The 27,350-nt window shown below is 43.9% G+C and overlaps 1 long non-coding RNA gene and 11 other non-coding genes across 12 annotated transcripts in view; 4 read left to right on the top strand and 8 right to left on the bottom strand.

Moving 5' to 3' along the window:
* The window catches only part of LOC145722801 (uncharacterized), a 287,389-nt gene that overhangs the window by 41,956 nt on the left and 218,083 nt on the right, over window positions 1–27,350 (bottom strand). The window lies entirely within an intron of this gene.
* Window positions 3,254–3,326, top strand: TRNAR-UCG (transfer RNA arginine (anticodon UCG)). Its single transcript has one exon. It is a non-coding gene; the product is annotated as a tRNA-Arg (tRNA).
* Window positions 6,860–6,941, bottom strand: TRNAS-GCU (transfer RNA serine (anticodon GCU)). The gene has a single exon. It is a non-coding gene; the product is annotated as a tRNA-Ser (tRNA).
* Window positions 14,189–14,260, bottom strand: TRNAQ-UUG (transfer RNA glutamine (anticodon UUG)). The gene has a single exon. It is a non-coding gene; the product is annotated as a tRNA-Gln (tRNA).
* Window positions 14,738–14,809, bottom strand: TRNAQ-UUG (transfer RNA glutamine (anticodon UUG)). Its single transcript has one exon. It is a non-coding gene; the product is annotated as a tRNA-Gln (tRNA).
* On the bottom strand, window positions 15,903–15,984 carry TRNAS-UGA (transfer RNA serine (anticodon UGA)). The gene has a single exon. It is a non-coding gene; the product is annotated as a tRNA-Ser (tRNA).
* TRNAM-CAU (transfer RNA methionine (anticodon CAU)) lies at window positions 16,440–16,511 on the bottom strand. The gene has a single exon. It is a non-coding gene; the product is annotated as a tRNA-Met (tRNA).
* On the bottom strand, window positions 16,932–17,002 carry TRNAG-GCC (transfer RNA glycine (anticodon GCC)). Its single transcript has one exon. It is a non-coding gene; the product is annotated as a tRNA-Gly (tRNA).
* On the bottom strand, window positions 19,968–20,039 carry TRNAW-CCA (transfer RNA tryptophan (anticodon CCA)). Its single transcript has one exon. It is a non-coding gene; the product is annotated as a tRNA-Trp (tRNA).
* TRNAR-UCG (transfer RNA arginine (anticodon UCG)) lies at window positions 22,296–22,368 on the top strand. Its single transcript has one exon. It is a non-coding gene; the product is annotated as a tRNA-Arg (tRNA).
* Window positions 25,837–25,918, top strand: TRNAS-AGA (transfer RNA serine (anticodon AGA)). The gene has a single exon. It is a non-coding gene; the product is annotated as a tRNA-Ser (tRNA).
* Window positions 26,254–26,326, top strand: TRNAR-ACG (transfer RNA arginine (anticodon ACG)). The gene has a single exon. It is a non-coding gene; the product is annotated as a tRNA-Arg (tRNA).

Below are 27,350 nucleotides of genomic sequence, written 5' to 3'. Positions count from 1 at the left end.
TATTTAAGTAGCCTACAGTCTAGCTTTCAAACAAATATGTATAATAGAATAAGATATTTCTTTTAAAAGATTATACACTAAATGCAGTTGGGAATAAGGAAAAATGATTGTTCCTGGTAGCTCCACGATCACCCAGTAACTGGATGAATTGCTAGAAGGACTCCCATAAATGAACATATACTCAAAGTTAAAATTTATTACAGCAAAGGGAAAAGTGCAGACACAGCAGGAAAAAGATATACACAAGCAAACACCAGAGAAGTCTTTCCGGTCCTCCATCTTCAGAGATGATCCACATTCTTTCTCTCCTGTTGTGAACTTGCAGGGACCAGTGAAGGCTGTGGTTTCCTTTAAATATGCTGACAACCTGGTTCATAGTGACCCACTGCTTCATGTACACAGGATAACATCATGACCTAGTAACATAGTGAACATTCCAGTATTTTAGTTCACAGAGTTTGACCAAGGGTCATCACCATGGCTACAGACATCTGTGAAAACTTGAGTAAAACAGATTTGCTGCCTTACCTTTGCCCTGGCAATGGCCCAATTTGGGAAAGGTGGCAGATTTGGAGTCCAAACTAGAATGAGTAAGAAGTTGGCAGGTAGCCAAGAAGAGGCTTCTAGATAGAAAAATAAATAAATAACTACAAGGAGGCATAACAGTTAAGGGTTTCTAGAGAACTACAAAACATTCAGTGTGCTCGAGCATGGAGGTGAGGGAGATTGGAGGAGGAGGATTTGAGGAGAAAGGTAAAATGGCCGTATCTGATCACCTCCCATTCACCCTATAGGTTAAGGAGGGATCCTCTGCCCTAAACACCAGATGGCCAGACACACCATGCTCAGCACTGGGCAGATGAGACGGGTAGCTGTTTACCATCACATATACTCACAGCCTGGAGGGGGAGGCCACCACGTGCCACGCAAGTTGGCTCAGGTCGCACTCCTGAGTAGAGTGACCAGCAAGGGCTATGGGAGGTAAGCTTTGTAGCAGACAGAGAAAAGGGTGACCCTGGTTTCCTCCAAAAGATGGAATTGTCTTATTTTAATAGCTTCCAGGACCAACAGGGAGGTGAACCCATTAGGTTGAGGGGCTGGGATGTACCTGGTCTGGTTGATAGGGGAATTAGCCAGATAGAGGGCATGTCCTGTGAGAACAGGTGAATTCACAGGACTGTTTGGGGGGTCCTGTGAGGCTCAAAGATGTCAAAGGAGCCCTTGAAATTTTAGGTCTTACAATATAATCCTGAGTTGTGGCAGAAGAGATAGGGAAAGGGACAGTCATAAGGAAGTGAGTATGCAGATTTTTCTATGGGCAGTAAAAAACCATCGCCAAGTTTGATCAAAGGAGTAATATGATCAAACTTCCTAGCCAGAAAAAAAATCTCTGGAGTCTTCAAGTTTGTGGTCTGGGCTTTGATCGTGTTTTTATTTTTGTTTTTTGTTTGTTTTTATTATAAGCTATACAATAATGTCTTTTATAATGTATAGGGCTTTTAAAAATTATTTCTTCAACCTCTCCATATACAGACAAAAGTAAGTGTACTAACATATTGGAAGTTGCAAATTTGATCATTGCCAAGAGAATAGAAAATTATCCCTACAGCATGCTAAACCAGGAGGCCAATTCATCTGCCCACCTCCAAAAACATGCCGATGAACATGATAGACGGATTGACTCCCCCCCAACTTTCATTCACCACCATTCCATAACCAGGCCCATATCAGCAGCACATTTCTCGTCAACAATCATTAACTGTCCAAGGCTCTCATCATGATCTTCTGCTACAGGTATCTGGGATATCTGTCTCTTAGGTATCACCAGAAAACATGTTGACACTTGAGGGGAAATGTCATGGACACCAAGACACCAGTCATCCTTAAAAATTCTTTTGGCTGGAGATCCTTGCCAGTGATCTTCCTGAAGATCGTGTCTCCCTCCACAGGGCTGGGTGACTGAGCCTTGAGGATCTCCTCTTACCACTTAACCCAACAGTACCCATGATGGTTTAACCACCATCTTCTTGCTTCCAGGGAGAGAGGAAGAGAACAAGTCCATATGCAGATTTTTTTGCAGGATAAAAGAATCTTTTAGTTAAATAATCCCCACATTAAAAACGATAGCAAAATTCAAAAATATATGTATTTGAGAAATTCAGCACATTTTTACTGAGCTCCTACTATTTGCCAGATGTAATTCTGTGGACAGGGAAAGAAAGACTATGTAAAAGACCCCATTTCTGTGCTCCAGAAGCTGCTAATTTAACCTATCACGAATGAACCAAGAGGGCCAAAGCTCCCAAGGTCTGGGATTTAAGAAAATTAAGGTACTGCGATATGTGTAGATAGTCGACATTATCCTCAAACAAGCTACACGAGGTCATACAGATTCACTGATAAACTCGAAAGAAGTCATCTAAAATATAAGTTGAAATCTCTATCACTTTATTGGGCCAAGTACTCTACAGAACATTATAAACTCTATAAATATCTTGTCCATAGAATGAGTATATTGCAACACATTTTTGTGTTGAATCATCTATTAACTGTAAGAATTGCTAACAGTCATAATTTTTGTAATCCTACTATAGTGTTTATTTCTTAAGATATGGAAGCTTCAGATAACATGAATGACCCTAGACCCCTCTATACACCTCCTGAAACGCCAACCAAAGATTGCTCTTCTTCTCCAAACAGAGACACACCGGGAAAAGTGCTCTGATGCCACATTACAACAATCGGAGAGAGTCCCAGACGAGTATGAAAAGGGGACCCTGCAGGTATCCATGCAGGACAGCGTGAAAGACAATCGTGGGATGCTAAGACTGCCTCTGGGCGTGGTTTGCATGATAACTGTCCAGGAGGACCTTCCAACTACCTAGAGTCTGAAAATAGTGAATGTGGATGAGTATTTACAGGGAAGAAGCTCTGAGTTAGCTTATTTAAAAAAAATATCCCCAGATGCAGACAATATGCAGTATTTGGGCATCTTTCAGGTGCCATACACGGCTTTTCTGCTCAGGAGTGGTAATGTCCATGACTTTTCTTCCCGTGGAGGACCCAAGACCGAAATTGCCAGTTCCTACCTTTCACGAGGCCCGACTCCGTGGCCCCAAATAACCCTGGTAAGCTCGTTTCCTTTTTTTCAATGACTAGAAGCGCGGGCGGCCGGGGCGCTATTTGACAACTCAGGACCGGCCAGAAAGCTCATTATACTTTCTAAGGGCTGCGGCGAAGACTCGTGCCCGGCGACCACGTGGCCTAACGGATAAGGCGTCTGACTTCGGATCAGAAGATTGAGGGTTCGAATCCCTTCGTGGTTAGTTCTGGTTTTTATGCGTTCCCCAAAATTGCCATATTTCACATGGTGGGAGGAATCACCTGGTATCTGTTTTCCAAACCCATCTCTTTTTTCCTACTCTAATTTTTTTTTTTTAATTTAAATCCAATTAGCCAACTTAGAGTACACCAGTGGTTTCAGATGTAGTGTTCAGTAATTGATCACTTACATGTAACACCCAGTGCCCATCACAGCAGGCAACCTTCTTAATGTCCATCACCCAGTTACCCCATCCCCCCATCCCCCTCCCCTCCAGCAGTCCTCAGTTTGTTTCCTAGAGTTAAGAGTCTCTCATGGTTTGTCTCCCTCTCTGATGACTTCCCACTCTGTTTTCCCTCCCTTCCCCTACGGTCCTCTGCACTATTTCTTATCGTCCACATATGAGTGAAACCATATGATAATTGTCTTTCTCTGAATGACTTATTTCCCTCAGCATAATACCCTCCAGTTCCAACTCTAAAGAGGTCCTTCTCAAAGGCCTGGAGAGGACCAGTGTCAGGACCCAGGAGAGGCAGAACTGGAACAAGGCCCTCCAATAATCTGGGGGCTCTCAAGCTCTCCTCAAATTTGGATTTTGAGTGCCTGAGTTTCATTTTCACAGTTTCAAGGGAACTCAGATCTGTAAACCGACCCCCCTCTAAGACTTGCTGAGTCTCAGACCAATGCCAGGCCCCAGGGGCCCGCACAGTGGGAGCCTGTTGCTTCTCCTTCCCCCCTCTTTTCTTCACTTTTCTCTTCTAGTCTGAGTCTGCCTGTCCTTGGAAGACGCAGCTGCTGGAGTCTGTGTTACTGGTTTTCACTCTTACCCTCCTTTTCCCTCTTAACTTCCCTTTTTCCTTTGTTTTTGTTGCCATCAAAAGGATGAGAACAGCGCAGATTCAAACCTAAATTACAGAATGGAAGAACATAAGGTCATGAAAAGATCCCAGCTGTTTACATTTACAGAGTGTGTAGGAAAGCAGGAAGACAGAGAAGACAGATGCACAATATACACAAAAACACATTTTTGTGTCTAAATAACTGAATTTCATAATTTAGGATGAAGAAAAAGTAATTTCCAATGCTTGACTTCATGGTGAAACACAGTTCCTTCAAATCACGTGGAGGATGCTTTTGCTAGGTGAAAGCAATGAATATTAAAACAAGGTAATAATTACCTCTTCCTTTGCCCAGCCTCTTTTTTAGATCTCTGGCATGACTCTGGTTTTCCCCAGTCAGCTGTAGAGTCCAAATTGTACAGAAAAGTTGGGGCTTGAGCGTTGGTTCCCAGGATTGAGATTTCTCAGACTAAAAAAAATTGCAGTGTGTTAATGTCATGTGAAGCCACTCACTGCTTCCTTCCTCACAAAACGTACCATGACACTAAGTATCCTTTTATCAACCAGGAAAAGGATATACTCTACTATATGGATATGTCTACTAAAAACTAAAAAGGATATATGTCTACTAATATCCCATTGATCGAAGTCATCCTCATGCCCCAGCCCATAGGCCAGGGACAACACTCCATCTCTTGAAGAGGGACTGAGAAGTTACTAGACAAAGGGCTTGGATACAGGAAGGAATGAAAAACTGAAGCCCATACTTTAATCATTTGAGGAGTCAATGCAGATTTACGAAGTTTAGAAATCATTCATCCTTTCTTATTATCTTACACCTTATTGCATTTCATCTTAAAAATGAGTTCCCGAGTGCATGAATTACACGCATTTTGAGAAAGAGAACAGCAGCCCCTGACACCAGGCCTGGGTCTGACATTCACAGCTCAGCCTTAGCATTGCTAGGAGCTGGCCTGGCCCTCACAGCTAAGCCCTGGTTAATTCCTGTGGAACATAAATAATTTCAAAGGATACCAACAACAGGCAAGGCCACTCTGTGACCCTCAGGAAGCAAGATAAAAACAAAAAAACTGTCTGTAATCATGTGTCCTACTTTGATCCTCTCACCTTTCAGACAAAAATTAAAATAACCAATCATAGAGTTACTGAGTCCCTTAATAGATCACCATGATATTTTGCCTCCCTCATTGCAACAAGACAATAATCCAACTTTGTTCAACTACAGTATGTCCCTCATAGTTTTTGGCAGGAGATCAATTATCTTGAATTTTGAAGCACTAAATACCACAGACATAAAGGCAATAAATTATTATGTGATATCGTCCCTTCATCCATCACTTAGCCAGGTTAACGGGAGATGGGTTAAAAAGTTGAAGACAATCTCTGTATGTCATAGGAGTGACAAAATTTTCCAGTTTGCTCTATCTTAACATGCTATGTTTTTATTGCGATATGGGGTGCCTTGGGCCATGTGACAGTTTTAAATTTTTATTTAGGAATTTTATCAATGTTTTCCATTGTGATTTTTTAACATGACTTAGTGGTCTGGTGGTCTTCTTTTATTTAGGAGTTTGTAAACCATCTTCAAACTACATATACCATATAAGCCAGATATTGTTAGATGAAATTCAAAATCAGATATTGCTTCAAATTTCATGCTTTGTAGGCCTCAATCCTCATGAGGCTTTGGCTCATGACAAATGTACTTCAGAAGAATTTTCTAGATATCAAAAGTCACAGTCAGTCGCAGGATTTGAACATGTTGGAAAGATTTCACCACCCTAACCACTTGCTCTGAAAGAATTTGGTTCCCATGAACCTTAATAAGGAAAGGCTCGTTATATGATTTTTTTAAACAATTAGTTTGGTTTCTACCTCAGTTTCCTCATCTGCAAAATAGAGCTAGGTGATAGAGGGGGGACGTTTTAGAGACATCATCTCTACAGTCCCTTCGAATCTTGTGATTCCACGCTGTGGATCCGACCCCTTGCTCTAGTTCTCAGTAAAGTGAAAAGAGGAGACAGGAGAGATTTTATGGGATAATGTGCTCAAATTAAGATGCAACTAGCAGAAGAGGACCAAAGAAGGGAGAAACCAATAGAGGTTGGAGCGCTCGCAAAAGATCTTTGATTTAAGTTAATTCAACTAAAACACAAAAAAAGGAAAATGGTGCCTTTCTGAGCGAATTCACGGGGAAGGTATATGGGATCTGGGCCTTGCAAAAGGATCTTTTGCCAGAAGGGGGCGCTAGCGTCACCCGCGCGCCCGCAACCGCTCGGACGGCTGGACCTCACCTGGGAGAGCTGAGGTCACCGACCCGGGGCCGGAGGCCCGAGGGGGCGGAGGGAAGGGCGTCGGAGAAGCTCCCGGGGGCGCGGTGCCTGCAGCCTCGAAGGTCCCGAACCAGAGTTTCAGGCCCCAGTGGAGACCCCGGGGGCGCGGGGGGCGGACGTGTGCCCCCGCCGCGTGAGCCGAGTCGGTGCAACACTCCCATCCACGCTTAGATAACCCCCGAAATCTCCGTAAAACGGTTAAGGAGGTACGTTATTAATAGTGAAAAGTGGCTGGTCTCGCCTGTTTCTGGTTTTTTCCCACAAGCACCTCCAGCAAGTACTAGCGAAGCGTCTCGCTCACCAAGAGCTAAAACCTCACCCCACCGGCGCAGCGGGGGAGCCGCCGACGAGGATGGGATTCGAACCCACGCGTGCAGAGCACAATGGATTAGCAGTCCATCGCCTTAACCACTCGGCCACCTCGTCACCTGCGACAGGCCCTTCACATAAGTACTATGTTGCTATACTGAGCACAGCTCTACGTTGCAATTTCCATTATTTGATTATATGCTTTTATTAATGAAGAAGACCTCCTTGCTTTCTGTAAGTGGCCCTCTTGTCTTGATAAAGGAAAAATAAATAAAGAACAGGCTATAGTCCCGGGAAGGAGTGGGTGGGGGGGAGTGGACCCGAATAAAAACCGAATACACTTTCTCAGGAAACCTGGCAGCCCCTGACGGAAGAATGGAGTTCATGACTGCTTTTGTCTTAAAAATCAAATTAGGTATCGTCATTCCTAATGTATATTGACCATATGTATATTGAAACCATCATGAAACGAGCCGTATTGTATCTGTTATTGCAGGATTCTCAGATGTCTACCATATGGAACATTAGCACTTCTTAGAGTCATCACCTCCCAGGAAGTGCGAGCAGGTGATTGCTGAGGAGCTGGGGCTGGGGGGCTGGTTCCCAATGTCAGACCAAAGATTTCAGACTTTATTAAAGAATTTTAGGACCATCGGAGGGAGTTTTGTTTTGTTTCGATTTGTTTTGTTTGTTTTGTACAGGTAAATTTGATTTAAAAAAGATAATTTACTACTGTCGTTTTTTTTTTTGTTTTTTTTTTTTACGGCCAGCTTCAATGCGCTCCAGCCAGAGATCACCAGGAACACACCTGCAGTTGGATAAGTTGTGACTTGCTGCCACAACTAGGAAGGGTACACACCTCGAGAGACCTTGGAGAATTAAATCAGTTAAAGGGGGAGTTTAAAGACCTTATTAAATACAAGCATCCTTTCATGTTTCACATGTCATGCCCTATTGTTGACAAAATACAACATTCTTTCATGATTAAAAAAACTCTCAACAAGTTGGGTGTAGAGAGAATGTACCTCTACATAATGAAGGTCATATACAACCTTCATACTGGATATAACTCAAATACTGGATTTATCCAAAATTGGATAACCACATGCAGAAAACTGAAATCGGACCTCTATCTCATACCACTCACAAAAACTAACTCGAAATGGATTAAAGACATAAATATAAGGCAAGAATCCATGAAACTCCTAGAAGAAAACATGAGGGGGAAAGTTCACTGACATTTATTTTGGCAATGATATTTTGGATTTGACACCAAAAGCACAAACTACAAAAGAAAAAAATTAACAAGTGGAAAGCCTATCAAACTAAAAAGCTTCAGCACAGCAAAAGAAATCAACAAAATGAAAAAGCAAACTGTGGAATGGGAGAAAATATTTACAAACCGTGTATTAGATAAGGAGTTAATATCCAAAATAAAGAGAGAGAGCTCATCCAACTCAGTAACAACAAAAACGTCCAACTTAAAAGTGGTCAGAGAACCGTGTAGACATTTGTGTGAACCAGACTAACACCATCTTAGGCAAATCTGCCATGGTGACCACTCTGTGGCTTGAAGCCTTCCTGAGCACAGCCCCCATACACACTCCAACCCCCCACACACACACACAGTCTTTCCATCTAACCCCACCCTTATAAGTACCCCGCAGGGCACGGTGTCCTCAGTCTGCTCTGGAGATACACCTGTGAGTCTCCAACATCTCCTCCAGGTGGGCCCCCCTGCAGGTGCTCCCAGCCTCCAAGGCTAGAAAAGGAGGTCAGTCACACGGGAGATGGAGTCATCCAAGGCACCCTTCTGTCCCTAAATCCCCTTGACAAACCGCTTCTCCTCAAACTGGACTTGTTGGCCTATTCCTTCAGTCTTCCAGCTCCTTCGGCTTTTAGGGGTCATTTTGTGTAGAACTCCCTTTCATGGAATAATGTCTCTCCAAAGACAACATCTAAATGGCCAGCATGCTCAACATCGCTAGTAATCAGGGAAATGCAAGTCAAAACCACAATGAGCTACCACCTCACATCTGTTAGAATGCCCATCACCAAAAAGTCAAGAGATAAGAAGTGTTAGCAACTCTGTGGAGAAAGGGGACCCCTCGTGCACTGTTGGTGGGAATGTAAATTGGTGCAGCCACTGTGGAAAACAGTATGGAGGGTCCGCAAAAAATTAAAAATAGAACTACCGTGTGACCCAGCAATCCCACTTCTGGGTTTTTATCCAGAAGAAATGAAAACAGGTTATCAAAGGGATATTTGCATGCCCATGCTCATTGCAACATTATTTACAATAGCCAAAATACGGAAACAACCGAAGTGTCAGTGCATAAATGGATAAAGAAAAGTTGTGTAGGGCGCCTGGGTGGCTCATTCGGTTAAGCATCTGTCTTTGGCTCAGGTCATGATCCCAGGGTCCTGGGATCGAGTCCCACATGGGGCTCCCTGCTCAGTGGGGAGCCTGGTTCTCCCGCTACCCCTCCCTACCTACTGGTGCTCTTTCTCTCTTGCAAAAATAAATAAATAAAATCTTAAAAGAAAAAGAAAAAGTTGTGTCTATATACATATATGTATATACAAAGATACACACAGGCAATGGAATCTTACTTAACCATGAGAAAGAAGGAAAATGCCGTTACTGACGACATGGATAGACCCTGAGGGCATTACGCTAAGTGAGACAAGTCAGACAGAGAAAGACAAATACCATGTAATCTCACTTCTATACGAAATCTTAAAAAGCTGAACACTGAACTTTTAGAAATACAGAGTAGAATGGTGGTTACCAGGGGTTGGGGTGGGGCGTGGAATTGGGGAGATGGGGGTCAAAGGACACAAAGCTTGCTGTGAGCAGATGAGTGACTTCTCGAGATCTAATGCACAAGTTCATGATTATAGTCAACAATACTATATTATATCCTTTAAAGTTTCTAAGATCTTAAATATTCTCATCACCCAAAAAAGAAATGGTAATTATGAGACATGATGACGGTGTTAGGTAATGCTATGTGGTAACCATATTGCAATATATAAACGCATCAACACGTTCACATCTTAAACGTCCACAATGTTATATGTCAATTATATCTCAAATTGAAAAAAAAAAAATGGGGGGGGCTTATTGTAACATTTGTCTTCTGTTGGGTGATTTGAGGGAGGGGACAAGGAAGCCAGGCTTTGTCCTGGGTTGGTTGCTGTCAGGAAGGGAGGGCATAATTCTGTGATTTCGTATCTTCATAAACTCTATCTAGAGAAAGGTAAGAATAGAATGAAGCTAAGTTTGGAAAACCAGTGGTCCCTTGTGTTAGCTGGCAGGAGACATTTGGTAATTTTGTAGTTCACACAGTGGCCTTCTTTGGCTGTCTGTTCTTAGACCAGACTATGAAATGTTCTGTCTCACGTCATCATGATCAGAGAAAGCCCTTGTCTGATGCTCCTGTTGTGTGCGATTGTTTATGTTCCACAGAAAATCCCCATGGCCTAGAGGTGAGTGCCAGGCCACCTCCTGACAGCGCCCGGGCCTACTGGACAATCAGGTCAGCTCCTGGATGCCTGATGTCAGCTCTTTCTCATCTACATCCAAGGTCATTACAAAAAAAGAATAACTCCGGGTGTGTGTGTGTGTGCACGTGCTCTACAACGTGATCAGAATGCAAACTGTGGGCTCTAAGGAGGTGTCAAGGACTGATTTAATACATAGCAAACATTAATTATCTGATACATAAACACCTATAAAACAGGTAAAAAAAATATGAAGTTGTAATTGTTTTAAGCTTAAGTGAGTGACAAATTCTAAAATGTTTCTGGGAAGAAAATAAAAATGTCTTTGGGTTTGGTTCTGTTAGGGCTGGGAATTGTCAAACACGATGACCAAGGCCGAACTGAAGAGTTCACTGATTCTTTCATTTATTCAATCTTTCCAAGAATATTTACCAAGCATCGCATCTGTGCCAGGTCCTGTTCTAAGTACAGGAGCATATACAACACAGAAGATTCCCTGCCCTGCTGAAACTGAAGTATGCAGAAATAGGCAATAAATAATTAAGAAAGCAAAACATACGATATGTCAGAAAGTAGTAAATGCCTTGGAGTGGTAGCCGGTTGAATAGGTGGTCAGGGAGAAATTAGCTCAGTGGGCCTCACCGCCTGCTGCACATTCAAATCCATGAGAAACTTTAGGAAAATAGCCTCGGGGCATTATACCAAGAGATTCTGATTCGCTTGTCAGGAGTGAGATTAGAAGAGTGATAGTCTAGCTCTTCAGTGCTAACTTAACTGTAAAGAAAGATAGATAAAGGAAAACTATAAAAGCTACAACCTAGAAGTAATTTTCCCAGTTGGGAGGTACCAGGAATTGCTCTCAATATAGCAACTGCTGACAAAGTATAAATAAATAAATAAATAAATAAATAAATAACCTGCTTGCAAAGTATCAGTCACAGCAGAAGACCAGAGCCAGACAGGGCTCATTCAGCTTCGGGATCTCTAGGGTCTTTGAAACCCAGTGTGGTAGACAGACTTTTTGTGAAATTCCTTCCCTTGAGTGCAGCCTGGACCTAGTGACTTACTCCTAACCTAAGGAACACAGTGAATGTGATAGGATCTCACTTGCATGATTAGATTACAATGGACTGTGATTTCTGACTTACCAAAACACTTGCACTCTTGCTTTCTCAGCTCACATGCTTTGACAAAACAAGCTGCCATGGTGGTAAAGTCCACGTGGCAAGGAACCAAGAATGGACTCCAGGCAGGAACCAGCCAGCAGCCGAAGCCCTCAGTTCCACAGCCTTTGCGGAGGAACTAAATCCTGCCACACACATGTGAGCCTGGAAATGGATCCTTCCCCAGTTGAGCTTTGACATGACTCCAGTCCAGCCCATACCTTGAATGCAGATCACAAAAGACCCTGAAGCAGAAGACCCAGCTATGCTGACCCTCGAGACCCTCCGCAACTGTAAGATGAAGAGCATCTTGTTTTAAGTGCCAATCTTGTGGTAATTTATACAACAGGTAACCAATAAACCCAGGAAGGCCTCATGGCCCAGAGATCCTGTGCCCGGGAGGGAAGGCCATTGAGAAGGCAGAAACATAAGGTACCCTAAGATTGCCAGATCTGAGTTCAGATGCCAATCATCACCCCATGGAGCCCCTACAGAAGAGTCTCTTGAAAAAAAGACATGTAAGGAAACTGGATCGGTATTTTGCCTTTGAAAAAAGTCCTGATCAATAGAATCAATCTAAAGAGCATTCACAGACACGTGCTATTTAGTAACAGAGGCTGTGGTAGGCTGGATCATGGCTTCTAACAAAGGCCTAAATCCCAATCCCCAGAACCTGTGAATACGTTACCTTACATTTATAGATGTGATTAAATTGAGAATTTTGAGATGAAGAGATTATGCTGGATTTTCCAAGGATACCCAGAAGAAGGTCAGAGTCAAGAATAGGAAACATGATTACAAAAGCAAGAGGTGATGCAGGGAAGAGTCCACTAGAAGCTGAACATGGCAAGGAAACAAGATTCCTCCCTGAAGTCTCCAGAAAACCTGCTGACACCTTGATTTTAGACTTCCGAACTCCAGAACTGTACGAAAAGTAATTCGTGTTATTTTGAGCCACTAAATTTGTGGCAATTTGCTCTAGCAGCGGTAGGAAACTAATACAGAGGTTCTAAAACATTACATGACTGGGGCTTAATAGGTATGAGGAAGTTTGCAGGGATTTTTCTGGAACAATGTTTAGTGGCCAGAGGAGTTGACGAGGGTTCTTCTTTTGCTGTCATTGAGAGCACTGGAGGATATGCTTGAACTAAAGAGAGTCAACAGAAGGAATTTAGGGTTAACCGTCTAGAGGGTTAACCGTCACACATGGGACCTCTGTGACAACAAACCTTCAAGGGAAGACATGTATACTCTTGCATGGGGTCAGGTGGGGGATCTTCAAGGTGTGTGGGCATAAATTCAGTCTAAGACACATTAAAGGAGAGCCTCTTATATGAAAACAAAGGAAACTCTCAAATGACTATGATGGCGGGGGTCTCACTCCATGGTCTGGACATTTTCAGGTCTACAGAGGATGCACATGAACCTCACGGGGAGAAAAGTCACAGGTGAGGCCTGTGACTCTTCAGCACCAGAGCACATAATTAACTCACGGGGATCTCACTGACTTTAGGCACCAGGCGAAGCAAAAATAGGCACCAAGAGGAGAGATTTTAGGAGAACATGAGGATGATGGGGAGAGTACAATTTTCAGTAGCCAGAGGAAAGAGCAAGGAGCTGGGTGTTGATGTGGGAGAGGAGGTGCGAGTCTAAGGGAGTGTCTATCATACCAAAGTGGACTCCTGGATTGGGAAAACGCACGGGCAAGGTGACCAAAACTGAGACAAGTCCGCTGAGATGTGATCCAAGTGCTACCTGTTACATCATGAGGCCCTTGAAGTTGGGTCCCCACTGAAAGACCAATGAGTACTAACAGATCAGTGTAGCTTCAAAATGATGGAGGTGACACGTTAGCTTCAGGTGCACACGGAGCCTCCAATGAGGGCAGACAGTGGAGGCTCTAAGACGTACTCCACAGCTGTCCCACTGTGCAGTAGAACTTTTTCAGGACAGTGTTAGTGTTTAGAAGCTGATGGAACACTTTATGTGGGCTCCATGAAAGGAAGGACCTCGGTTTGGGACAGTAAAACATAAACTCTTAGTCACCAGGGCCAAGAACCTAACTTACCAGGACCTGAGAAGCTCTGGGCAAAAAAAGCAAAATAGGGACATGGAGTTTGAGGGGGGAATAGGGCTAGGATTCCCCGGGTGGGTGCTCAGAGGCAATTTTCTCTTGGCAGGGACTCTGTGTTGATCTGGAAGAGATGGGCAGTGGCTGCAGCTAGATGTGTAGACCTCGAAGGTGAGCAAATGAGTTAGGAGAACCACGGAGGGAAAATCACCAACGTGTTGCTGAGGCCCCAAAGAGATTTGGACTCAAACTGCTGGATTTAGAGCTCACAGTGCTCACCACAGAGTCCGTTGAGGAGCTTTCTGTTGAAATCGTTATGCATATTCTTGCATGGGGCCCTTACATTTTGAGGAGCTAGAGAAGAAAAGAAGGAGCTTATGACACATGAACTGTTAGGGCCTGAAGACTAAAGAGATGGGACGTCAGGAACCCAGGGAGTTAGAGAGTGATCCACAAGGACACAAAGGTGATACATAAATCGGTCATTTGTCATAAGCCCGAGAAGAGAGTAAGGAATTACAGGACGCTCTTAGCATGAAGAAAGCGCGAGTGTAAAGCTCCAGCCCACACACCAGGATGCAATAGCGATTTGAAATATGGGGCGAGGTCACCAAAACCAAAACAGGTCCCACCGAGATTTGAACTCGGATCGCTGGATTCAAAGTCCAGAGTGCTAACCATTACACCATGGGGCCACCTTGTCAAGGGCTCCTGATGGAATATCTATGAATATTCAATGCAGAGTTTGTCACTGTGTTCAGCATGTTGTGGACTATAGTTTTAATTTCTTAAACATTAATAGAAAATCTGCTGTATCTCAGACAGCAAATGTTCCAAAATAAACATGACAATTGGGGCTCACGCACACTATGAACTTCTCAAGGCCAAGTTCGTGTTAGAAACTGATGGAACCTGAACCCAGAACTGAGGTCTGGGGTGTAAAACATTACTTAGGGCGTTCGGACGATATCCTGATTTCCCAACGAAGGAGGAAGGACACAGGAGGACAGACGTAGAATTCCAGAAGAAAACGCAGGCGACGCTGTTCAGCAGGACAGTGTCACCTTGCCAACCCAGATGCACCGTTGAGGTGAGCAAGTGCTCAGGTGTCTCTGGCCAAGTCATGGTGCGGGAGTGATTTAAGAGAAAAGGGAAGATGCTAAAAGGCTGACAGGTCCCACCGAGATTTGAACTCGGATCGCTGGATTCAAAGTCCAGAGTGCTAACCATTACACCATGGGGCCACAGACAACCCCTATCCCCGGCAAGCGTTTGGACGCTCTTTGCAGTGAGTCACACGTGAGTACCTGTCCTGGACAGGTGGAGAAGGTTCACAGTCCCCGAATCCAAGGAGGCAACAAACTTGCTCCGCCAGGGTAAAAGCCCAACAGGGCTCGTCTTTGCTTGGAATTTTCCCCAGGGTCCACGGAAGGCTTGAGTACCCGCGTTCCTGGAAAAATCAAAACTGCATTTACTAAATTCCTAACCTGGACAGTGAACGTTTGTCTACCTATGGGTTTATAGAGGAAACTGTCAACACTGAAAAATCTCTTAGGGCATGTATGAATACAGAAAATGCAAGAAGAAAAGTTAAATATAACATGGGAATTTACTAGTAATTTCAAGGATTAAAAACTTTTACGTTTCTAAGTATTTCTACTTTGCTTATCTGCATTCTGTGATGGATCGATTGCAAGTGTGATAAAAGATAAATTTTTATTACATTTACTCTTATTTATGTTGCATATATGGTATTGTGTGTTAGTTTTATCCAGCAAAACAACTTTTTTAAATAAGATTCAGCCAACGTCTGAAAACAGTTTTGAAAATTCTCTATCCTATACTTCCTCTCTGCAGTTCTGGCTTCCTGAGTGGAATAATAAGAGGGATCCAAAAGGAGGAAAGATTGGAAATTTCTATTTTGAGATATTCATTCCACAACACCAAACGTGCTCACGAATTGGATAGTGATGCCCTGGATATGCCCTAATTCCTGCAAGAACATCAAGCAGAAGAAGTAAGAGGCAAACCAGTTTTCAGAAGTCAGACCCAAGCTGGATTTCGGATATGGAAATAGCAAATTAAAGAAAGAATTAAACCTGGGCATTTTTTCAGCATCTTCATATAGTGGTCTCAGAAATACCTAGTGTTTTCCCAAAATCATTTTCAAAAATTTTCTTCACCCACTGTTAGACTAAAGGACTAGACCTACCTGCTTACATTTCATGGAGAAATATAATAATACCCAGGAAAACGGCGTATTTAGTGCTGTTTTGTGTTTTGCAGTTTCCAAAGTTGGTCCAGCAGGTGTAACACCTGGAAAGAAAAACACCACTTCGTAGTCGGCAGGATTCGAACCTGCGCGGGGAGACCCCAATGGATTTCAAGTCCATCGCCTTAACCACTCGGCCACGACTACACAACTGCTCTCTGGCTCTCTGGATATATTCCCATGAGGAATAATACCTTTCCAGTTTACAAACTGGCCTTTCTGCTGGTTTCCGTGACAACTGCTCTGGAGTGCCTGTCATCACACTAAAAAGAACAAGATTTTGAATACCGAGATGCTGGTAACACAAGTTATTACAAATTGTAACACTTGCCTGATGTGTGAGATACCAAAGCACTTGCGAGGGTGGCATTCAGTCCCTAACAGGTGCAGTGGCCCCCAGTCGGAGACTGGATTACAACGGACGAACCAGCCGCAACGGAGAGATCAGCCTGTTACAGAAAGGGAAGCAGGACTTGTAACAAATTACCGTGGGCATTCTTATCATCCAGAACTGGTCCGCAGACCCTTTCTGAGAGTGATCAACTTTATTCACTCTCTTTTTCTAAAATCTGAGTTTGAACCAAAAGGAGTCACCGGAGAGATAGCAGAGGATGGTTTCGATCCATCGACCTCTGGGTTATGGGCCCAGCACGCTTCCGCTGCGCCACTCTGCTCACGCTGCAAAAAAAAAAAAAAAGCAAAATTTCAAGACAATAAATTTTGGCGCCTTCCTCTGAAATTTCTGTTTATTTTTGAAATGATCACTGTCAAGACAGGATAAGGATACCTTGATCTCTGTACATGGCTACACTCCGCCCTCAAATACTAGCGGCTTACAATTCGCCTCCGAAAGATCAACCTGTTGAGGTCGGAGTGTGTTCCAGCTCCAACAGGATGACGTTTCAGGCCACTGGAACACCAAATGCATGTCGATTGGCATAATTTATGAGGGTGAAATTGCAAAAGGAGCGTTAACTTTGATCTTTCTCAGCCATACTCGGATACGAGAAACACAGTTAACTTCGAAGTATTTTTACTTTGTAATTTTTCAGTGAAAATATTTCTACCCCTGCTGTGGGGGAAAAAAGACACGTTGCATTGGCCGGGAATCGAACCCGGGCCTCCCGCGTGGCAGGCGAGAATTCTACCACTGAACCACCAATGCCCCACGAGATAGCCCTTCTTTATTTGTCCTCATAGCTACAGTTCCATTGTCTCTGCTTCATTAGCAAAACATGAGATAGTATGTTTTTTCTCTAGGATTTCCCTAAATCCAAAGAAAGAAAAAGCTATACCTAAACACTCTGAGAAAACTTGTGACCTAGAAGAAAGGTGAAACTGATACGTGGCCCTTGGAGGCTTTTGAAGGTGAAAAACAAGTATAAATACCCAGCATATAAAAATGTCTTTTTTCATCCCCCCTCAACCCCCTTTAAATCATTAATGAAAACAAATTCTGAAAATCTCTCGTTTTTAGGATGCAAGCCAATTCGGTTAATTACTAGATCACAGCACTCAATCCAAGTTTGAAACAAGTTATCTCATTTTGGAAAAAAGACCTATTGTCATTCCACTGTGAAGACCCAAGTTTGGACAAGGAAGGTATCGTCGTCAAAACTGAGACTAGTAAAGAAAATGCTGAAAGTAGGAATTCTCCCGAATCCTACTTCTTACATGCATCCCCATCACCTGCTGCTTGGGAGGATGACCACCAGCTGCTGAGGTCCTTGTGGCGCTTCGGAACCAAAAGCCAAAGGGGACCTGGAAATAAGTAGAAGTTATGGCCCCTGTTTTTAAGGACTTTTCAGAAGTTTTGAGAAAAGGCCAACATGGAGAAAAACATGGACAATCAATGAAAATTATCTTCACTGAAGTGAGTCTTGAGTTTGGGTTTCAGGGAGGTAATGGACTCTGAGTGTCTGGATTATATGAAGCACGTGAAAACCTCAATCTTGCTCTAGTCTCTATCTTTTCACCTCTTCTTCAGGATGGAGAACTTACAGTATTTGCTTGGCAGCGGTGATTAGGATGCTTTGAAGGGGAGAAATGGCAGGAATCTACAGTAGCAAATTCAAAGGCTATCAATGTTGATCTTAAAGGAATAATTTCAGCCATAAAATAGGTTTCTCCACATCCTAGCAACAGAAGAAACACAGAACTGGACAGTATGAGACATATAAATCAACGTGACCGAGTTACGTGATGCGTTAGTTCTTGTTTATTCATCTATAAATGGAGCCTGGGGTAGTTGCCCTACATTCCTCCAGAGGCTTTAAAGGTAAATTAAAATGATGTCTATTAAAGCCACTTGAAACACAGTACAAAACTGCCAGTTAAATATTAGCTACTGATTTTTATTTCATGCAACTTTTGAATGAACCACTGAAAGTCAGAAATTTTACCTTATTTCTCCAGTGGAACACACGTAGTTGGTGTTCATGTTAGTGGGACTTTTAGAGCAGACAGTGAGGCTCTAACGGGATGCCCGGAGGCCAGCAAGGAGGCGGCGGTGGCCGGCTGTGGGGAAGGTCGGGGCCTGTCCTGGCAGCGTCCACGAGAGGCCGGATCCCAGCAGACAGGCCCAAGATGGCGGCGCCACGACAGGAAAGCCCTGGGCAAGTGAGGAAGAAAAGGCGGGAAACCCTGCTCCCGGCCCCAGGAATGAATATTCCGCCCCCTAGTTAACAACTGTCAGTAAAAGATAGAAACACACCCCTCCCCAGGGCTGGCAGCTCCAGGGTAATCGCTTGCTCGTGGGAGCTCCATCTCTTTCTCTCCCTCCCCTTTCCTTTCCTCCCCTCTCGCTGCCTCTCATGCTCTCTTATCTCCACAGTGTGCTTTTGCTTTCATAAACTTTCCCACTTGTGTTACTCATCCACTGTGCTATTTGTCGGGCCTTGAATTCATTCTCGTGACAAGACCAAGAACCTTTGGTGAGGCCTGTGGATCTGGCTGGGGTGAGGCTCCAAGGCCTGGGGTCTGCCCAGCTCACCGCAGCGGAAGATGCAGCAAGCAAGAGAGAACATTCCTTTCAGAGGAAAGGTCAGGGACAAAGGCCCTGTCCTGGGAAGGAGCAACAGGTATTTGAGGAACTGAAAGAAGGCCTGTGTGACAGACAGTTGGCTGTGTCAAGCAACAGGATATCAGGACAAGATTTGTGTTTAAAAATATGCATAATAAGGACTCCAGTTTAACTGAACAAGAGGAGATCTGGGAAGAGGAGTTAGGAGGTTCATGTCAACATCCAGGGCAAGAGATATTGATGGAAGAAAAGAGGTCCTTGTAGAGAACAGGATAGACATTTTAGGAAATAAAACTCAGCAGAACTCACTGCTCAGACCTGGAAGAGAAGATGTGTCCAGGATGGCTCTAGATTCCTGGCTCGGTGGGGGCAGGGTGGGGCGGATGAAGCTGAGAAGACTGCACACATTGTTAGAGGCAGACGCGCAAAGGAACAGTCAGGAAAGCAACCAGAGAAGAAAGAGGGAAACCAGAACACTATGCATTCCCTGATGCCCAAGAAGAGAGTGTTTAAATTAAATCTTTCTTTAAAGAAGGTTGCCAAGGATGCACTGTCCATTTGGGGAATGCTTCCCCCATTTAGAATTCCAATGGCAAGCTAAGGGCAAAACAGGAATCACAATACATCCCACAAAACTCTGATAAGAGCGGATATTCTGTTCTTTCTATCAAGTTAGAAACAGGACCACAGGCCCAAAATGGAGTCACTTATGCTAAGCCCAATCACCAAACGGAGACTTAGACTTACCAGTTACAGTTTCAGCGTCTCCCAGAAATGGAATCTTCAACCAGTCAGGCAATTAGAAATCACCCGGTCGGCACTAGTTAGGTAATCGGCCTGATAGATGCCTATCATCCTCTAAAGGAAAGTGGCTTTGCCTGAACCAATCTGTGTTTTGCTGGTAGAACTTCCTCGCTCCCAGTCCCTTCTGCCTATTAAAGTCTCATTTTGTACAACTCCCCGGAGTTGATGGGATACCGCCCAATTCATGAATTGTTCAATAAAGCCAGTAATTCACTCGGGAAATTTTGTTTTTTCACAATCACGACTCCTTGGAAGCCTCTCAAAACCCCTCATTTCTTCTTCACCCTAAAAAGGTACCCGTAGCTGACCCCGACGTGATTTGAACACGCAACCTTCTGATCTGGAGTCAGATGCGCTACCGTTGCGCCACGAGGCCCCGGGGAAGGGCTTCTTCTCTTCTAAATTAGGATTAATTAATCCTTTCTTCTCTCCTTCAGGTTCTGAAGATTTATTTCTTTTTATTGATGGATTTGATCGTTTTTCTCCCCTCTATCCATAGCTTCGCTAATGCTTTGTTAAGAAAAGAAAGGAATCGACGAGATTAAATACTGATGCAAAAACCCAAATGCTTCCTGTGGGGGGAAAAAACCTCAATGTTTTCTCATGCTCAATCTTTCCACTGGTGAAAGTTCTCCTGTTTGGAGACAAGCCCTGTATGTATTGGGTTGAGATCCACAATGAAACAGGAATCATAATAGTTATACATTTTGCCCTACTACTTTTCCTACAATTCACTAGACTTCTCCCTCTTCTGAAACAGGCCCCCAGCCCTGCCCGGCCCTGCAGTGCCCATCCTGGCCAGGTCCACCTCCCCACTTTCTCAGCGCCCACCAGTCCCATCCTCAACCTGCTGAAAAGCTTAGTCTCAAAAGCCTAGTTTAAATGACATCTCTTTGCAACTGATGAATCACTAAACCCTACCTGTGAAACGAATAACACACTATATGTTAATTAATTGAATTTAAATTTAAAAAAATAAAAAATAAAATAAAAATAAATAAATAACATCTCTTCCTAAAACTCTCACTTGCTCCTCTCAGTCAGAATGGGTGGGCCTTCTGGTCTGTATAGAAGTCCACGAGCGACAACTCAGAGCAGGTGGATAATATTTATTGAGCTCTTACCATTTTCTGCTAGCCCTGTGTGTGATCTTCCTCCAGCCTCGTGAGTCTCAGAAAGTGCTCCCTGGAACCGGAGCATGAGTATCAGCTGGGAACTTGTTAGAAATGCACATCCTTGTCTGCACCCCAGAACCGCTGAGTCAGAAACTCTGGGAGTGGGCCCCAGAGGCCTACGTTTTAACAAGTTCTCCAGGCTATGGTGATTCAGGGGAAAGCGTGAGCATCACTGCTCCAGCCTGGAGATCACATACTTTCCTGTCTCAAGAAAATAAACATCCAGTCTTCCTCCAGGATGGAGGAGGGGCAATGGATGAGTCGGCTAGGGCTGCCACAACTCGGGGTCACAGATTGGGTTCTGGAGGCTCGAAGCGGGAAATCAACCCTGTCAGCGAGGTTTGTAGACGGCTCTCTTCTCCCAGGGTCCACGTGGCGTGTCTTCCTGTGTGTATGTGTGTCCCAATCTCTTTTTATAAGGACACCAGGCATGTTGGGTCAGGGCCCACCCATATGACCTCACCCTACTTTATCTATATCTTTGGAAGCCCTACCTCCACATACAGTGACATTCTGGGGTACTGGGGGTTAGGGCTTAAGCATGTGAAGGAAGAGGGCAGTGAGGCACACAATTTCGCCCCTAACAGGCAATTTCCAGATGAAGCCCCCGAAGACAGTCCCTGACCTTGGCCCTGGGGCATGAGAATGGAGAGTTTATGGGTAAATCTGACCACCTCTTTGCTTTTCCCACAGGACTTGCTTAGGATTCAGCTTTCTCGAATCTGACAAGTCAACTATCACACCTCCATCGGCTTTCCAGATCACAAAATTTTGTTGCTGTTTTTGTCCTATTTGAACTTCTATGTTGGAGTTGTTTTGAGCAGAGTTTCTGGAGTGCGCAGAAGTGAATTCTTGACTTTATCCACAATCTCTACCTGCCAAGGGGGTTCCGGGGGACAGGTAGCAATCTGGTGTCCTCTTTGCCTCCCCTACCCCCAGCCCTCAGCTCAAGCGTCCCCTCCTCACTGTGGCCTTTTCTCCCGGATCCCTGTCAGAAGATAAAGCCCTGTCTTATTGGTTATTGTCGCAACATCTTCCTCTCCTTGGTGGTTATCTCCATTGTAACTTTATTGTGTTTTTGGCCGTCAGGTTCAACTTGTTTCTCCAACTAGACTGTAGGATTTTTTTTTTCTTCAAGATCGCCTTTAAATTCCAGTTAGTTACCATACAATCTAATATTAGCTTCAGGAGTAGAATTCACTGATTCATCCCTTACATATAACACCCCTGCTCATCGCAGCAGGTGCCCTCCTGCATCCCCATCTCCTATTTCCCCCATCCCCCCACCCACCTCCTTCCAGGAACCCTCAGTGTGTTCTCCGCGGTTAAGAGTCTAGACTGGAAGATCTTGGGAAATGCCTTGGTTTACAATAATAAATTCCCTAGGTTGCAGTTACAACGCCAAGATGAATTTCTTTCAACAAATTTTGGACACGCACCCCCTCAGCAGGCAGAAGGACCACGTGGCCTAATGGATAAGGCGTCTGACTTCGGATCAGAAGATTGAGGGTTCGAATCCCTTCGTGGTTGCTGCGGGGTTTCTCTATTGTCCATTTAAGACACCGGGTTGGTTGCTGGTGGCCCACTTTTCCTACTGCTGTTTTCTCGGGTATCGGCTCCTTTTCACGTTAACCGAATAGCTCCTTCCCCCGGGTCTGTCGCCTCCACACCTTCCTTCCTTTTTGTTCCTTTGTTCCCCTCCCCCACGAGAGCAGCGCAGTCCCTTGTCTGGGGCCGCAGACCAGCCGCCGCACCTGGCCAGTCCCCCGTCCCTCTCAGCGCTCCCCTCGGCCTACAAAGTCAGGAGCTTTGGGGCGCGGTCCCGGGCCCTGCGGGCTGCCCGACGCCTCCCAGGCTCTCCCCGCCCCTCGGCGCCAACACCCGCGACCGAGCGCCCCGCACCTGCCCACCTGCGCACCCGCACTCCACGACTGCCGTTGGAACCCCAGGAATGCCTGGGCGCGGGGAAAGTCGGGAGAAAGGTCGAGCTTCACGACACCCTCTAACAAATGTCGGGGCGTGGGGGAATTAGAAGACTCACCATCTGCGATCCCCAGAGAAATCAGACACTCAGCAGAGAGCATTCACGATCTCAAAACCCTTAGGACCCTTAGGGGTTTGGGGAAACAGCGTGTGCGAGGTGTTAAAGGACCACCCCAAGATTACTTGCTAATTGCAAAGGGAAAAAGAAAGCCCCGAGGGGACCACTCTATCTTCACGATCGGTGGATATCCTGACAAATGCCTCCTCGTGTGAAGTAAGTACCGTCGCAAGTTAGTACAGTGTCAAGCCCCAATTTTTAACCTGAATCTAATCTAATCAAAATGGACGTAATCGATAATTTCGACTTAACTTCTAGTTTAATGAGGGTCAGGGAATAAATTAAAAGTAGCCTTGAAGAAACAATCCGGATCAAGAGTGTGGGACATTCTACAAGACAATTGGCTTGGATTTTTTTAAAAAGTCAGTGTCAAAACAACACCAGCAACGAGAAGCTGGCATGCTGTTCCGAACTAAAAGGGACTAAGGAAACATTACAAATCAAATGCAATGCAGGCATGAACTTTGATTGGATCCTGGTTAGAAACACCAGCTCCAAAAAATATACTTAGAGAAATTTAAATAACGCTGGCATAATAGATGTTTTTATAAAGAATCACTGGATTTTTTTTCCTTATGACAATGGTGTCATGGTTATATAAGACACGTGCATAGTTGAAACACGTGTACGTGTGTAGGTAGGATGCATCATGATGTCTGCAAAGGAATTTTATATTCCAGAAGAAGAAGGTAGATAAGATTAATATGGCAAAATGTTAACAGTTGTTGAATCTGGATGGTGGGTATACAGATAATCCCTTACTCTTTCAACTTTTCTATATGTTTGAAAATTTTTATAGTATAAGTTCCAATTTAAAAAAAAAAAGGCTTGACAGAAGCTGTCCTATTTAAACGGAGGCCCTAAAGAAAGGGCACAGAGCTCCAAGGAAATAAGGCAGAGGGTCAGCTTGAAGAAGTGTGTGAGGAAGGGCAGGTCCTTCCTTGGTTCAGGAGTCCCAGGCTCCCTTGACAAATGGCCCAGAAAGGAAGCTGAGAAGGTCAGAGAGATGTCCAAGATGAGGGCCTCCTATGCCATTTGTGATCTTCCTTGTAGGCTTCAGAGACTTTAAGGAGGGGAGGGCCACAATCAGATGGGCATTCTCAGTCGCTGCCAACCTAGCCCTACCTACAAAATCTGCCCTAAAATACATCTCTGGTGTCCACTCTCATTGCTGCCCCTCCCTGGATCTCTCCAGAAAAACAATGTTCCAGCAAGACAGAACTTTCTTCAGTTTCTCTCATATTCTGTGAGGTTTAGGTCTAAAACACCACACCCCTTTCCAACTTGGCTAACTCTTACACATCCTTCAGATCTGAGCTTAAATATGATTCATTCCACATATAGTCAGAGAGTACCATTTACCCATTCAGAGGTAATAAAGGTAGAACTGGACACTTTCTTCGTGAAATTTGGAGTCTAATGAGTGACTTTCCAAGCAACCATCCAAGATGTCCACGTCTGGGACCGAGCATGACTCCTGTAGGCCACTTGGCTCACTGGACCCCTCACTTGTCATACTCACTTGTAAATGTTCACTTCTATAATTGTTTACTCTGGAAATCCCTCAAGGAGTGGCTATATTTTTCTTGCTCTCCATTGAATGAGCAGCACTTAGCAGAGTGCTCGGCACGTCATTGGGCTCAGAATAAAATTTTTGAAAGAATGAAGCAATGAATGAATCAGTTCAAGGACAAGAGCCTGGGAGCCAAAATACTTCGAAGAAGTCGTTGCAATAACCCCGATGACAAACTGTAAGAAGTTCATCTAAGAAAATGCACCTGTGTGGCTTGGGAGGAAGAGCCAGATTTGAGAAATAATTAGGAGGTTGAATTGAAGGCCTGGTTACCAACAGGCAATGGGGTGAGAGTCAGAGAAAGGAAGAAAGTTAAGTCTTTGGTTTTGGCTCCTGATAAAATTTGGTTTGTTGAAGGAGGTTCAAGTTTGGGGGGAAAGGGTGGAGCATTCATTTTGGGATGTCTTGCTTTTGAGATGCCCAGGCACTTGTAAAAAGAAATTACTAGGACAGCTATATATTATGAAGCTCGGAAGAGAGGTCTGGACTGCAGATAAATTTTCAATCCATCAGCACATGAGCAGTGGTTTATCAGTCACGTCTTATCCTTCTTCTGTTCACAGAATGGAGCTATTGATGAAGGACAGAATCATCTACTTGTGCAATAATACACCCACACATATACATACAGATAAGATTGTGATAATGGTTGTACAGTTTCAGAAATGTGGAGATCCTAGGGATCTGCTCTTGCTTGAAGATGATCTTTGAGAATATCTTTAAACTATCATCCACAGAGTATCAGATGCAGCTGTTCTTCCCCTCATGAGAGAAGGTGCCATGCAATGAAGTGGATTTGACTTTCAGAAATATTTTCTACTTCCCCGTTTCATTCAAAAATATTCTACCAGCTGCTTTAAAATATTTTGAGCTTTACCAAGAAACAGGAGATAAGTTTCCTTGTGGAACATTTTGATGGGTCCCCTTTCTCGAATTTAAAATGATGCTTACAATAGCAGCTGACATTTACTGAGCCCTTATTCCAGGCGCTGTATTAGGTGTCTGGAGACATAGGGTACCTGCGAGGACGTCTTTGTCAGATTATTTATTGAGGATAAATTTCCCACTTCTGCAAGAATATGAGGATTTTTAAAGGGGATTATTTAAAGAGGATTATTGCAATATATGGCTGATTTGCTTTCTAGAAAAGACCCAAAGAGCATTTTCAACTTACCACGTGCTGGAATGGATGTTGGTTGATTCCTTTCCGGTTTCATTAATGGGGATCCTTTGGTTTGCTCTCTTGTATTACTAAATCCTAAAGTAGCCTAGAATACATGATATATGGTAACATGGAGGAGATCGAAAAAACTTTACAGTAGCTGTAGTCGTGGCCGAGTGGTTAAGGCGATGGACTAGAAATCCATTGGGGTCCCCCCGCGCAGGTTCGAATCCTGCCGACTACGAGAGGTGGCCTTTTTACACATCTGCACCTTCTCTGCTCAGTGTAATTTATCTTCAATTACAGGCTACTTTTAAACACATTAAATATTCCCTCAGACTTTTTCAAGTTACACCAAAATGGAGTTCTTATTGACCGCAAAGGAATCATACTGTGTGAGTAAACTAAAGCAAAGGAACCAATAGAAAACTCTTTTGTTTGAATTCTGAGGTTTTGGGGTTGGAAATCCTGGTAATAGGGAAAAAGGAAGTTGAAAGACAAGATTTCACACATTCATATTTAGAGCAACATAGCAAATCCACTACTTCCTTTTTCTGTAAGTAAATCATGACTGTGTGTGGGCCAGTGGCGCAATGGATAACGCGTCTGACTACGGATCAGAAGATTCCAGGTTCGACTCCTGGCTGGCTCGTTGTTTTGGTTATCCTCTTTGAGGTCCCCAATTCTCATCTTTTTTAGGCCACTGTAATTGTACGTATAAATTTTTTTATTTTTTAATTTCTTTTGTAATATCATTTTACACAAAGTGACAAAAATGTTAATAATATAGTCTCCAGCTATAGTTCACTACTCTTTTCTCACATACGTAAATTTTCTTTAAATTGATTGTTTTCAAAATTGACTAGTCCTCATATTAGATGATAAAAACTTAACAGAAGGAAGACCTTTCAAATGCATCATTTTTTGAAAGTAAAGATTGGGAGTCTCACAAAAAGAGTATTTCTAAGTACCAAGTACCAATTCTTTTCTTTTCTCTCTTTTTTTTAAGCTTTAATTTTTCAAGGCAGTTTTGGGTTCATAGCAAAATGGAGAGGAAGGTACCACGTGCACTGCCTCCCCCAATATCAACATCCCCACCAGCGTGGCACATTTGCTATAATTGATGAACCTACTTTGACACATTGTAATCACCCAAAGTTTATAGAGTGCATTACAGTTCACCCTTGGTGTTATAGTTCTGTGGGTTTGGACAGACGTATAATGACATGTATCCATCGTTACAGTATCACGCAGTGTATTTTCACTGCCCCGCTCCCCCATCCTCTGCGCTCTCTGTGCTCTGCCTATTCGTCCTCTCTCCACCCACCCGCCTCTGGCAACCACTGATCATCTGGTGTCTCACCATAGTTTTGGCTTTTTCAGAATGTCACGTATTTGGAATCATATAACATGTAGCCTCTCAGCTTGGCTTCTTTTACTTAGTAATATGCATTTAAGGCTTCTCCATGTCATCTAATGGCTTGGTAGCTCATTTCTTTTTAATGCTGAATAATATCTCATTATCTGGGTGGACCCACTGGAGGGCATCTTGGTGGCTTCCAAGTTTTGGCAATTACTAATAAGGAGCTATAAACATCGGGGCACCTGGGTGGCTCAGCTGGTTAAGCGACTGCCTTCAGCTCAGGTCGTGAACCTGGAGTCCCAGGATCGAGTCC

The sequence above is a fragment of the Leptonychotes weddellii genome, chromosome 8 (assembly GCF_054177405.1).
Source record: "Leptonychotes weddellii isolate Sample4059 chromosome 8, ASM5417740v2, whole genome shotgun sequence".
In the NCBI taxonomy this organism is placed as follows: Eukaryota; Metazoa; Chordata; class Mammalia; order Carnivora; family Phocidae; genus Leptonychotes; species Leptonychotes weddellii.
Note: the sequence above shows the minus strand (reverse complement) of the source record. Positions and strands in the feature narration are given on the sequence as shown.